Source organism: Dermacentor variabilis, chromosome 11, assembly GCF_050947875.1.
Source record: "Dermacentor variabilis isolate Ectoservices chromosome 11, ASM5094787v1, whole genome shotgun sequence".
NCBI lineage: Eukaryota > Metazoa > Arthropoda > Arachnida > Ixodida > Ixodidae > Dermacentor > Dermacentor variabilis.
The window spans coordinates 16,850,750-16,864,909 of record NC_134578.1 but is presented as its reverse complement, the minus strand read 5'-3'; positions in this window follow the sequence as shown (position 1 = coordinate 16,864,909).

Below are 14,160 nucleotides of genomic sequence, written 5' to 3'. Positions count from 1 at the left end.
ATTGGGATGATGACCAGTGTATGATGTCAATGATGTGACGATGTCTGTATCGCGAAACATCTAAGACGACGATGGCGCGGCAACGACGGCATTACGAGAGTTCGATGACGAAGCTGGGGTGACCATGATGCAAGGTATGGATACGGGCTAGTCTTCGGTTGTCAGTGCTTGTCTTCGTCGTTCTTTTTGTCCCTCGTCTATGTATGCGCTGTAAGTGACGAGTGACGATGATGGCACGATTACAAGGGCGTTACGACGACGGCGTGACAAAGGAGACGTGATAGCGACCGTCTGACGATCACGGTGTGAAAAGGGTGACCTAATCACGGTTGAACGACGACAGTAGGACTAGAGAACAATGATGAATATTGACGTCGATAGAACGACGAAGGAAGTATGACGACGGCGGCATGACGACGACTGTGCGACGACGATGGCGTGATGGTGACGGCACGACGACAGTCAGATGACAAAACTGGAATTAACGATGCAACGACTGCGACCACGACCACGAGCCCACACCTAATTGTCCGTAGAGGTACACAGTTTGGGCTACAGGGGTCGTGTAAAAGGCTAGATAGATAGACAGATAGATAGATAGATAGATAGATAGATAGATAGATAGATAGATAGATAGATAGATAGATAGATAGATAGATAGATAGATAGATAGATAGATAGATAGATAGATAGATAGGCTCAAAACGGCTGAAGTTCTTAACCAATGCTATTCGCATTAAAGGAAAAAGTATTGCCAGGCTCGACTTACGTTGACGTTCACCTGATGCGAAGCTTTGATAATTTGTCGATAACGATTGCGTGACTAATGCAAATGTTTTATAGCGACCAGTTGTTTGGAGGCTATAGGCTGCAGCGTTACATTTTTAATAAGCAGGACAGAAGGTTTGTGATGGCATTATATAAGATTGAAACCAAACTAAAGACCAGTGGCCTATACTCAGTGGCCACAGGAGCACATACCTTGTCACCCCTATTACGCATAATGTTAGAGTGCGCTATCACCGGAATCGGCCAACGAGAACGGCGATATAGTCTCACCGGTGAGAAAGGGGCTGGACTCGGAGACAATGCTATGCATAGAACCACCTAAGGCTTCTTGCACGAAACCGCGATTCAAAATACTTGATGTACCGCGATTAGGTCACTTCGTACGCGGCGCTGCTGAAGTGCGTGGTCTTTTCATCGATCACAGATAAGGTGATCGTCGGCGAAATTGCACTTGTGACGTGCAAATTCTACACGCTGTCAGGATTGGGGTCTCAATCCCATCGCTCGTAATCAGTTGTCAAGATTGGAGTCGGGCATGAATTAGAAGGTAGCTGGCCCATGCCGTCGTCCAACTTATCCAAGCTGAGGACGTTATTGAAGGGAAGGACTGCTTCTCAGCGAGAACGAGGAGTATGGGTTTATTTACAGTATCTACATCAGGATGTTGCAGTTCATCAGTCTAGCATGACTGCGAGAGAAAGTGCACTGAGCAGCCGCACAACGGCGGTTTATAAACACTCGGTCCTCCCTCGATCTCAAGGTGAGGGAAACGTTCGACGCGGAGACGAGCCGCCTCTTCGCGAGGGATTACACACACACACACACACACACACACACACACACACACACACACACACACACACACACACACACACACACACACACACACACACACACACACACACACACACACACACACACACACACACACAGACACACACACACACACACACACACACACACACACACACACACACACACACACACACACACACACACACACGCACACACACAGATTCACGGTCCCCCCCCCCGAGGGCAGAGGGCCTTCGCAGAACTGGGAGCTGACCCCCTCAGCGCGGCCGGCGTGGTGTCCATTGTCTTGCCTCTTGAACGGCGCGTGAGAAGAGGTCTCCGTAGACGTTCCCGCGGCAAACTACCCCGCTCATAGCACATCAGATCCGCGGTGGCGGGTTCAGGCACAAGGCTTGCTTCGTCAAACTCGGCTCCAGCGACGGAGAGTCGAGGACGCGCGTATTGATCTCCACAAACAGTCGACTTAGTGACGCCGTGGCTAGAGGTTTGCGGTGGCGTTCCAAGAAAAGTTTGCCACCGCTGTCGCAACTGGCTGGCAAAACTTGCACGTTGCCACCTCGGCAGGCCATTCCTAACAGCTAAAACTTGCATGTCAGCGGACCGTTCTTAACAACGCCTTGGTGTGGCACCTGTGATTGTTTTGAGGAGATACCGTGACAATTCCTAGCAAGCTTACTACGAATGATGTCCATGGCTACCGATAGTTGCGCAGCCGCATGTGTGTCTCTTTCTATCTTTTCTCTTTTTGTGCCATTGGGCATGAAACACACGGAATTCTGCAGACAAGGTGACATGAAGCGATTGAGACACTAAAGACATCTTTCTATCGCGAGTATATATCACGTGAGTTAACGTCACGGACATATAAAGAAACCGACAATGAAGCCTGGGTAAGCATAAAGAAAGCGAATTGTTCAGTTTAACTAAAATAATGAGATAAATGTAAACGAAAGTGGACCAGACGATAACTTGCAGCACATAGGAGCCAATTCAACACCTCTCACATTGCGAGTGCGGTTTCGTGATTAAGTGCACACACTAATCAGTTGTTGAAAGTAATAGTGATGACATCTTTGCTGTGCTTACAAGCGCCGAAAGCTAACTTCGCAGCAAGTTGCGTGTGTTGTGGTCATTGTGTTCCATTGAGGAGCGCGTATTACTAAAGAAAAACTAAAGCGATAGTTAGGTCAGTGTACACTGTGAAATTATTCTTTCAAAGCTTTGATTTCGTCGATGTGGCGTGAAAACAATATTATTAGCGGATAAAATAAACGTCATACATACCTTTCTGAAACTATTGCGCCGAAACGTCAATGGAACGCCACGACCAGCGCTCAGAAAATTTTCTGTTATTTTGCCCACCTTGGACGCAGGAAAAGCTGGGAAGATTACAGTGAACAATAAAGCAGTTATAATGAAATATTTAAAGGGGCCTTGACGGGGTCGTCCAACAGTTATCAATTTAAGTTTGTAACTAAGTGTACAGGGCGCAGTATGGTTACATGCACAAAAAGAACTGCGCTCTCAGCGCACATTTTAACCCAAAATTTCCATTTGAAATCACTGCCCCTCAATTTCCACCTCCTCCCACTGACACCAGCCGCCATTTTGGCAAGGCTGTGAGACGTCATGAACTGAGGGGCCACCTCTGTGTCGTCTGTTCCGAAACAGTCCCAGACCACATCAGACGTCTTTCTCCGCATGCTCCAGCGCCAGACGGCGTAGCAATGGGGTCGCCACTGAATTGTGCCCGCAATTCGTTCCTTTGCGCGATTAAAAGCAGTAGTAAACCACCGAGATGCGCCGAGACGCACATGTCAAAACGAAACGACGCATGTCGGTCATGGAGTATTACAAGCTATTGCAATAACATGTTGTGTTCGCAGTACACAAAAGCATGGCCAGCTTCTGTTACCCAAGGGAGCCGTTTCCCTGAGTGCCCATTCATTTCGTAACCACTCAGTGCCGCCAGGCTGTTTTATGGTTCAACTGCAACATTAGAAAATTCAAATCCATTTTTTTACTGCACCGGAGGCACCCAAGTTTTGCCCGCTTGCTGTACGACGCGCACGGTTTAACATGCAATGCATAAATTAAGCTAGAAAATTTGGAGACATGGTGTCAATTGTTACGTGATTGCTTGACTGACTGACTGACTGACTGACTGACTGACTGATTCATTCATTTATTCATTGATTGCTTGACTGACGGACTGGCTGGCGAATTGGCGGAATAGATGCATGGAGTGGCGGATGTTGTAACATTCTCTTTGGGCGATTGATGTTGCGAAGCTCCTTATTTGTATCTTGCTTCCGCATTTATTACTGACGCTCATGCTTCATGTTAACAAACCATGGAAATACAACGGCATTTATTGCCCTTAAAATGATTGTTTTCCTGTTTTGTGTGCAATATATTTCTACGCCACCACTTATACTCCAGTCGTCATATACTACTCGAACTGCTACTAAATAAGGCGTCCCGTCACCATAAGCGCTAGCTTCCCGCTATTACAGAACCATAATTTACTAATACAACCTAGCTTTCTATCACTTTTTTTTAGTGTCCATTAAGAACCGGCGTAGCCGAGGAACTGCAATTGAAATGCGGGCTCTGCGCACATACCTAGACAAATCGAGCTTCCGTAAGCCACTCGTAAAAGTAGCCAGGGCCTGGGAAAAAACGGTCGACCCAAATGCGTATCGCCCATTCCGGTTCGAATAGCGACGGCCGCTTCGCGAATCGAGAGGGGGACGCGGAGCACGTCAGCGAAGAGAAATATAAGCCGTCGAGTTATACGACTCAATACGCACCTAATAAACTGCGGCTGTACTTCAGCGCGTCACTTGTGCGTACGGTAGCGGTGTCGCGGCCGAGCTCGCGATTGGCATCTCACCAGTGTTGGGGCGTTCCCCACGATGGGCCGTATATCTTTATTTTTCCGTCAGGGGGCGCCATGTTGCGGGATCTTCCCATGGGGGACATTACCAACCTCCCAAACAAAGCAGAACAGAAAAGAACGGAGAAAAACAAGTTCAGAAAACAGATATACGTGAAAAGGAAACACAGCAAAAGAACCAATGGCTTTGGCTTCCGAAGTTCGGTGCGATTGTTGCGTAGATTTCCTAGTTTATAGTTAGTTTGTTTGCCTGTTCGTTCGCATTCTTCTGAGAATCTTGTTTTTCTCCTGCTTCCTCTAAAAGAAATGTGCAGCTTCCGGCTCCTGTACATTCTTTTGTTGGCGATTTTTGTGGTTTTATGGACAGCCTCAACCAATAAAAGAGATAAATGACTTTCGAAACGAAAGAAACAGGAAAGAAAACCAGAAGAAAAAGAAAGGAAGAACAAGCAGAAGATGAGTGACTTTTCTGGAGGAGATCGGATCTGTCCTCTTCTTCGCATTCTTTCGGGGTGTCGGGTTGTTAATTTCGGCATCTTGAGAGCACATTCAAGGTTCCCCTCCGACTTGATGCGGTCATCTATAGGGCTTCCAGCTCTTCGCAAGCGAGCCTCTTCTTCGCGGTATTTTTGTGCATTTCGCGGAAGAGCCGTCGTCATCCGCACGGAGGCCGTAACAATGTTGAAGAGATTTCGTTTCTGTGTTTACTGCTTCTTGCTGTCGCTGATTGGCGATCTTTGCCTCTACGAGTAATGAATAGACGTGGCGGCCAAACCTACCAACGCAGGCTGATGCCAGGGCGATACGAAGGGCGCCGCCCCGGTCAAGTTGCCTCTGCGCTTAAGTGCCGAATGATTAAGTTGCATTCGCGCTTGAATGACAAATTATTGGCGACATCTTGATGACCGGCCGGCACGCTGTGGGAATTTCTAAGCTGCACGTGCTTTAGCCAAGGCATAAATTCGCTGGTGCAATCTTTCTCGAACCGCTGATTCATAAGTCAGCGGTATACGCGATCACGTGATAACGTGAGTGGAGGAGACGGGACACTTCCTGTTGTTCACTGTTAACTAAAGGAGAGCTGCGGAGCGAAATTCGTCGCCCAGCCGATGACCGCAGCTCCGAATCAATACGAGCGCTGTATTTGTACATTGTTGATTTGTTACTCAACAGCCTTTTGTCGTTTTTTTTTGTCTGCTGTGGACTAATTCAGCGCTGAGAGATGCACGCTAGCAAATGATGTTACGAAGAAAAAAAATCTGATGGAACGGAAATCAGCCACGGTCAGAATCTGCGGTCAGAACCAGTCATCCCGGCCTTAATACTCGGGACATAAAAGCTGACGTGCATTTGAAGAAGTGGTGGTTGCGGTGACCAAACTATTAAACGTTGAAAGAATCGCTTCGGTTCCAACACAGATTCTTCCATAACAACAGTGGATATAGGCCTACACTGAGCAAGTGATCTGGTAAGATGCACCAATGTTTTTCTGACGTGTGTCGAGATTGTGTCGAAGTAGCGGTGACGCTATCTTTCCTCCATGTATCTTGACTGTCCGCTTTATCTCTCACTTTTTGTTTTACGCAAGGCTATTTCTGCGCACCGTTACTACTTATCGTTGGCTTCATCACCTCGGCCACTGAATAGTTTCTTCCTGGCCAAGCTAAATTACACTCTTGCCGGGCGCATGGGTTATCTGACGCGCGTAAAGCTCGGGAATCCGCAGGTAACAGTAACAAGGATCAGCTAACGGCTAAGTGTTATTATCATCAAGTCATTTCTCCCTTTTGAAGACTGGAGTGATTACTAAGTTGCGCCGACAACTGCACATTTCTCCTTGTGAAAGGAAGTTCTATCACAATTCCTTCTGGAGCTATGGCTGAAAGTCGCGCAGCAGAAGCCTCGTGATTTTTAATCTGAATACAATCGTCTCCCGCAGCAGCTTTCCACGTGCGTGCTACTTTCAACCGTTATTTCCGCTGCCATCTGCAAGGTCATTTCCCCAACAGCCCCTTAAGGTAGGCGGCACAACGGCTCTTTTCATCTCAGCAGACGAGTCGGTGCGTTCAACCAGGGCAAAAAGATGGACAAGGAGTCCATTAGAGCAGCGAGAGGCCACAAAAACGAGACACTGGGGCGTAGCAACCAACGGCACGTGCCAGTACCATTATAAGAAAAGCGGGGGGGGGGGGGGGAGGGGTGGCGATGGGAAACAGCACGCGTGAGGTGGGCCCGGATCACCTGCTGCGGCATACAACTTGGCCGTCCACGTTCGTGGCCAGGTGTTTTTTTTCTCTCTCATTGTCTGCCAAAGTGGCGCAGAAGTTACCTATCTGCATCCCACCGAGCTGACCTGGTCGTCTGCGTAACGGTGGCTATTGCATGCTCCTCTTAGTCCTCTGCGGTGTCCTCTGCGGAGGAGGGCCTACGAAGCAGACGATTTGAGTGGCACGTCGTCTGCGTTACGGTGGCTGTCGTATGCCCTACTTGTCCATTACGCGGAGGAGGACTTTAAGAACATAAGATGTGAATAATGAACGCAGAGTTTCTGAACTTTTGATTAGAGTGTCACTTGGCGATATGACTTTAGTGGAGTGTGGTTCGGGACGCTGTCAAATCGCGCCATAGTGCGAAATTCATCGTCAACTCAGGTCTGATTAGACCGCTAGGCTGCTCCAGTCCCTCTGATCAGCGAAAGTCGCCAACGTGGTGAGAACCAGGAACACTGCGGAGTTTGAGAATGTCTAAATAGCACCCCAGCACTGGGATAATTTGAAGCTCCAGCATCGCCTTTGGCTTGGCTTGAGGTTGAGTGCATCCAATACGTAACCACAAAGGTTATGTTGCCGTTCTTTCTGAATCAAACCGCCCCAACGCGTTGTAAAAAAGTTCAACGTTATTTCTGCATCAAGGCTCCCTAAGAGAGCCACAGCTCACGCCGAGAATTAAGAACTTGCGAGATTGACAAAGTGGGCTCACAAAATTTGTGTGCAGAATCGACGGCTCACATTAACGCCAGGTGCTTTTCTGATCTTTTGCACAAACAATCACGAAAAGACAGGTGTCCTCAGTCGCATTCTCTGCGGTCACTAATTAAGACCGTGAAAAAGCTCAGGCCGCGTTGGGGTGTTTGGTGACATAGTCCCCCACGGCACAGAACAAAGCCGGTAGAAGCTACTGCAGGCTTTCTTTTTGGTGCAAAAGCTTCAACAGAGAAAACAGAGAGAATGTTTGCTGGCAATCTCTAGATCAAAACTTAAAAGCTCTAAAATAGCTCGTGAACCATGTTGTGAAATGTATGGCATATATAGTTATTCAATGAAGTTCCAAGTTGCATAAAATTAACATGGTGGCATTCGTATCCACCACATTTAGTTCTATAACATTTAATTACCCGCTTCACGACAGTTTCACTTCCCATAGATTCCAATGTTTTTCCTTCCAATGTTCCAACGTTCCTTCCAACTTCCGATGTTCGTCCTTTTCAAATTCTCCCTTCTTACCGTTTTTTTACATTGCTTCTGAAAAGCGAGCAAAAATATAAAGTGAAATGCATAATGTGCGTACGTGCCCAAGTGTTCCAGAACATGGCCCCTATAGCAATAATGGCCTTCGCGATAAATCTTTGCCGTACTCGCACACACAAGGTTCCCCGAAACAATTTTCCGTTATAAATTGCCCGAGTGCGGCGATTTTCATCTACGCTACACCTTAGGTACGGGAACTATAATACGCTGTCGTCGTCGTCCCTTTCGAAATTCTTCGATGTTCTTTTCCGTGTCATCACCTCGGCGTGATCATTTGCGGGAGCACGTCGGTATGCTTTGGGAATGCGAGCACTTGACATAGCGTCATGTAATGACACCTTTGCTGTCGATGATGTAGGGGTGCCAAAGCGCCTCGCACCCTCCTCTTGCAAGACGAGCTCCACTGCTTACATTCCCGAAGGGGCTCAATTACATCCTTGACCAGTGCTTCTTCACACGCCGCCGAAGTGCAAAGCTGCCGAGACGTTTGCTCTCTTGCAAACAAACGCGGCTCATGGGCCCGTTTCCACATAGCTAATTGCCGTAGACAAATTGTACTTGTTTATGGTGTGTTCAAAGTGAAGTTAGCCATAAGGAAAGTGTTTAAGTATGTGCGCGCATGTATGTGCGAGTAGATAAGTGTTTCTGTGTAGGTGTATAAGGAAGAGAGCGTGAGTATGTGCGTGCGTGTTCGTTTATCATGCATGGGGCTTTTTTCTGTCACTTTCTATCGTACGTTTTTAGTATTGATTAGCATTCTTTGGCTTTTCACTTCAGTCATTTTGAGCCTGCCTGCTCTATCTATCTATCTATCTATCTATCTATCTATCTATCTATCTATCTATCTATCTATCTATCTATCTATCTATCTATCTATCTATCTATCTATCTATCTATCTATCTATCTATCTATCTATCTATCCGTCCGTCCGTCCGTCCGTCTGTCTGTCTGTCTGTCTGTCTGTCTGTCTGTCTGTCTGTCTGTCTGTCTGTCTGTCTGTCTGTCTGTCTGTCTGTCTGTCTCACTACTTATGTGCTCACGGTCGTAATGTAGTGGTCGTTGCATCATCGTCATATCAGCTTTGTCTTCCGACTCTCGTCATCCCGTCGTCGTCATGCCATCGTCATCAATAGTCGTCAGGGATTCGTTGTCATGCCGTCGTAGTGATGCCGCCGTGGTACTGTCATGGTCCTCATTTCAGCTTCGTCATCTGACTCATCGTGCCGTCGTCGTCACGGCATCATCGTCATACACTTATCCCAGTGTATTCATGCCGTAGCTGTCATTTGGGACTCGTCATCTGATTGTCGTCATGCATTGGTCGTCATACTGCCTTCGTCCTTCGGTCGACGTCATCCTTTGTACGGGATTCTAGTGTAATAATGCTATCGTGAATCAATCGCGATTGTGCCGCCATTGTAATACCATCTTCATGATTACGTCGTCGTCAAACAAACAATCACTATCGTGCACTCGTTACCACACTGTCATCGGCATGCTGTCGCGGTCGTTTCATCGTCATCATTCACCCTTCGTCATTCTTTTCTGGTCACGCCATGCTCGGTGGTACATTCGTCGTCGTTCTCTTGTACTCATGTCACGCTGCTGTCGTTGTACCATAGTCATCTTTTCAAAACTGTCATTTTATGGTCGTCATACAGCCTCTGTCTTCCCGTCGATGCCATTCTACCTCGCCATTGCACCGTCGTCATGCAGTCGTCGTCATGCCGTCCTGCTCATGGGAGACCTTGGCAAGCGAGTGCCATAGCAAAGGTGGCCGATATCGGAGTTCCTGTATAACGTATATAGCCGAAGTAACTGAAGTCTCAGAACGACCACAACAGATATTAAACAAAAGTGGCTTCACCAATACAGTGCTTCGCTGTACCGCTTGAATGCTATTCGTATTATAGTCGCCGGACATCGTGAGATGGAATTCTGGCAGTATTTTTTTTTTCATTGAGTCACGACGTCGTAATGGTAACTTGTGCAAAGACGCCACTGTATTGAACCCTTTTCTGTCACTATTATAACACCACTTTAATTTTTGGGGGATAACATCAAATTAACTGTCGAGAACCACGAAAATGCTCCACCGCTTCGCGCACCGGACCAATTTGCGTATGCAGATGCGGAAGAACGAAAGGATGGAAGGATTGGATGATGTACATATAAACTGTTTTTAAGCTATGTAATGCTACGGCTTACAGACACCTTTATTTTTAATTTGCTGTCACTACCAAACGCTGCCTTGGTATTCGCACAGGGGACTGTATTTCCAAAATAGCTCGTGAGGGAATCGGTGCGATTATTTCTCGAAACCAGTCGCGAAGTCCGTAAGACTTGGCAATCTCCAGCTCAGCAAGACAATGCAGCACACCTCAACAATGATCCAATTACGCAAGTACAATGATCAAATTAGAGAGTTGGCAGGGTTACTATAACCAGAGTCATTCGGAATGCCGCATGGGTAAATGTGCAGCTTGAGGTGTCTCTATATTATTCAACCTCATAAATAACATCATTGTTCGCCGCAAAGAATTCGGGGACGACTTGGCGAAGCTTTTCTTACGTAAGAGCTGTTTGCCATAGGCTCACAATTTTGGCTGATATTAACCCTAGCAACACAAGTGCCAGGAAACTGTTTTTTTTTGGCATCGGAAATTTGTTTATACTGGGGGCCTCTGCTGAACACGCACTGAACGTTATTTAATTGATGAAGTTATTCGCCTGAAATCAGCGGAGAGGCGATGAGATTACCGTGTTGAGCTTCGCAAACTGGGATTCGTTAAAGTGCACCGAAACGAAAGCGTGCGCGAGCGTCCTTATATCCTTACTCTCATCAGAACGAGGCATCCGTGACCGGTAGTAGGCTGCTTCGCGCTAGAAAACAAAGCGGCATGTCTATTAACCACCCCCGTAAGGTCGTGTATACTCAAGCTCAACAATATCATTGGTGGGGTGAGCTCAGCTTTGAACCACTTAAATTTCTTGCGTCATCTGCTATACTCCATATCGTACATAGCAGGTATAACAGTTAGAGGGACTCTTTGCCTTGCCTGCGATTGGGACGAGAAATACGGCTTGTCACAGGAGAGCAACAAACAGCAATGAGACATGTTACCTGGCGTGACATTGACCTTGCAAGGGAAACTTACAATATAGAAAAAACATTTTATGATGAACACGTCGCATTTAATAGCCTACCTATTTAGGATGGAAAGAGCACAGTGATCCATTTGCATACAGCGCATTGTAGTTAAAGTACACAGCCTGCATTCGCCACAGTATAGTGCATCATGTACTGGAAACGATAGCTATACAAGAAGTACGTACTTAGGCGCATTGCTCTGTGCAGATGATATAGTTCTAAGTACTAAAGACGTTAACCAATAAGAGACGTCGTACACCAAAGACCAGTTCCCTACCAAACGTGCGGCGTAATATAGTTTTATGACCGCTCTACTCTAAATGATGCGGCACTGACGTCATCGAGGCCACTTATTGTTGTACAGCTGGCACGATCAAAAGTTACGCGTTATCTCAATTCGCCAATCTCGAACAGCACGAGTTGAGGCTGTGAAGAGAACGACGACGTGGCGTTATGTGACGTCATGCGAATGCCTCCCATAAAAAAAATTGTTGACCGCATCCTGCATTGCTCATCGCGTAGAACCAGATAACGAGAGAGGGCGTATCGGTACCCAGCGGTGATTAATTATCGCCGCCATTAATCTTGAACTGGTTTTCGGCGTCCCGCCCGCACACTTCGTGCACCACGACCTGGATTTGCGAGGTGGCATATTGGTGGGGGAGGTATGTACTATCACCTGGACCAGGTGCCAGCGTCTCCCAGTGTCCCTCTGTACCTGGGCTCGTGAGGCGCATACGCAGCTGGCATTTGGCGTGTGGCCCAAAATTGAATCTCGGGAAGTTTATTGGCGTGACCGGGAACAGGGTTTCAATAGCATACGGGTATGCGTTAGCTATGGAGAGCGATTGCATATAGTGGAGAAATTACCGTGGTCTGGAAGGTGCCAGCAGACAATGTGCAATTGTTAATGCAGGCCTCTCTTGTGTTTGTGAATTGATATTGTTTCGCGCAACTGGATGGAAGCTTGAGGCGGGCATCTTGCTGCGTGGGTTCTGTTGCGTGAGCACACATTAGCTAGGGCTAAAGAGTGGAGCTCTTTAAGGAAAGAGAACAAAGACTCACTAAAAATAAATACTAGGTTAGGCTTCATTGGTAAATTGGTCTTATTGAATAGCAAAACAGCCACTCATATGCTTTGAGTGAAAGGGGGCAGCAAAGCAGGAGTTCAAAGGATTGAATCCCGGCCATGGCGGCCGCAATTCGATGGGGCAAAATGCGAAACCAACCGTGTATTTAGATTTACGTGCAGGTTAAGAAAGCCCTAGTGTGCCAAATTATTCCGGACTCCCACACTCCGGCGTGCGCCTCATAATGAAACATGGTTGTAGCTAGTAAAACCTCATAGCTTAATTTAAATCTTTTTTTGAGTAAGAGCTTGGACTGTATTTTCGTTTTCAAATAAGTAACCTTCATTTCAATGGGTTGTATATCAAAATTTATACTGTATATGCATTATATCTTTGACAATTAGTATATTGAAATAGCACTATTTATCTCATCCAGATGTCCTTGCTGTTTCAGTCTCTGAAGCGATGGGTAGTATTGACTACCAAATAAATCACGCGATAATGAAACAGCGGGGTCGACACCGTGTCGAATGTTCTTCCGAAGACTGCCGTGACGTTATGGATTACGATAGCGTCTGCTCAGGTTTAGCTATTTGTTTATCGACAAAGCACTGAATTTATCCGCATTGCAATTCAGAAGGACCAAGGTCTTCACCTCGCGATGATCAATTGCGCCGTTCCAGGGCACAATAATCTAATAGTTGACATCTATCAATATAATATCTATAATAAAAATATCTATAATATCTATATCTATAAATCTATAATACAATATGAATAGTAAGAATAGTTGACTAATTGATTATTCACATCATTAGAAACAAGAATAGAGTCTTCTTTCCTGGCCAACGTTGCAGAGGAAGAAAAGGAACAATAAAAATCAGGCACATGATACCTGAAAGATACGTCGCAAAGGTTTGCCGAAATACTATATATAGTTATAAAACTGTCGCTGTAATAAAGGCGATTCTTAAACGTGAGCGAATATGGCACATTTCTCTAGAAGGCAAACTTTTTTTTCATCCTTCAGCACGAGAGCTCAGAATGCGGTGCGCCCCACCATTTGGCTGCTGCGTCTTTTCTTGGGCTTCCAACGAGGTAAACGTCGAGGGGATTGCAGCAGCGGATTATCGCACGTAATCGGCGGTAATCCAGCTCCATTTAAAAAAAATTGGCAGTGGCTTAGCTCGGCTAGGCCAGGATATACGCAGCGAAAGCTAAGGCATAGCATGGTTAGCCTTGGTTAATCTTGATTGCAAGTCCAGGTTAGTCTGGTTGTCTAGCTATGTTGCGGCGTTTAGCCAGTCGTTCGGCGAGCTGTTCGTTTGTTTCCTGGGCGATTCGTTTCCTCTTAATCTCGTTCCGATGTCGATTCCATGCCTCCTCCTGCTTATCAGAATTGTCGCCTTCCATACTGCCACCTCAACCGTGGTTGCGGCGCGCACGAGCTCTCCTTTTCAACCCTCCAACATGTTATCGGGCATGCGACGCAACTGGCGAAGCGAGCGGAGGCAAGCGCAACGACGAGGAACACGGTGTGACGAGGAACGCGATGTGACGTCATATGCCTCCTCGGAGAACGGCCACGGCGAAATCGCAAGTTCGCGGCCAGTAAAGCTTTCGCTTTAAAATGTTGCTTACGATACGAGGGCACCGAAATTGCCGCAGGGTGGGAATGTATGTAGATGGTGGGTGGATATATAGGAGCTCTCTTATGCCATATTCGACCGCTCGCTCGGGAGCGCGTTCCGGGTTCTATAAGAAGCGAACGCCTTCTCAACTTCTATCATAAGAAGCCAACGAACACTGACACCAAGGCCCACATAGGGGAAATTACTTGTGCTTAATAAATGAAATAAAGAAACGATGAATTAATAAAAATTAAAGTGGATGAGAAAACAACTTGC